Genomic DNA, 1,040 nt, shown 5'->3' with positions numbered 1-1,040 from the left:
GGGATAATCCTGTTAACTGAGTTAATCTTTTTTTTTTAAATCCTTATTTTAAAATGAGGATATATTTTTACTGATTTGAGAGAGAGAGAGAAACATAGATGTGAGAAACATTGACTGGTTGCCTCCCATATGCAACCCAATTGGGAATCAAACCTGCCATCTAGGTATGTGTCCTAACCCTAAACTTTTCATGCAAGGGACGATGCATCAACCAACTGAGCCACCTGGCCAGAGCAAAGTTAATCTCGTTCACTCATTAGGAGCTTTTAGAATCCTTCAGGCAGAGTGTGAAGAATTGTCACATCCCTCACTGCCCTGAATTTTTCTGGCAACTTTGAGAGGCAGGTGCAGCATACTCCCTCCCCCTGCCCTGCTTCCATCATTCCATCCTCTCTGAACATTAAAGCTTGTCTGGCCAGTTCACTTGTTAGCTCCTGGTGGGTGGCTTTCTGTTTCATGGCCTCTTCCCCCAGGGAACAGGACTCAGAGGCTCTCCGTGGATACTCTGCTTGATTGAAAGGGTTTTGAGAAACAGGAAAGACTTGGGAGAAGACAATGATTAGAATGAGTCATTAGGTATTAATGCCACCCGCCATCAGGGTAGAGGCCAGACTGGCTTCTTTTGAGTCTGCTGGGCCAGGGTTAATTAGCTTTTAGATTTCTTAGCTGTGGGGTGTCTGTTTAATCATCTGCCACCTGGCCCCAGCTCAGTCTTTGTGGGAGAGAGGTCTCTGGAAGCATGAGCTGATGGGAGGTCAGTCTGGAGAGGTAGAGCCCCTCAGAGCTGAAACCATGCTTCAGTGACCAGGCTGCCCACCTGCTTGCCCCAAATGAGGACACTGAGGCCCCCAGAGGTTGGGACTGACCCTCAGTACCCAGTAGAGCCAGGATTAGAGCTCAAGTTTCCCGTGTTATGGTTTGGAGCCTTGTCCATTTCAGAATCCTTCCATCATTCAACAAATATTTCCCTAGCACCTCCTCAAGCTGGGACACTGGGACTTCATGGGTGATTAACCAGAGCTAGTTTCTCCCCTCCTGAT

This window comes from Desmodus rotundus, chromosome 8, assembly GCF_022682495.2.
Source record: "Desmodus rotundus isolate HL8 chromosome 8, HLdesRot8A.1, whole genome shotgun sequence".
In the NCBI taxonomy this organism is placed as follows: Eukaryota; Metazoa; Chordata; class Mammalia; order Chiroptera; family Phyllostomidae; genus Desmodus; species Desmodus rotundus.
Note: the sequence above shows the minus strand (reverse complement) of the source record.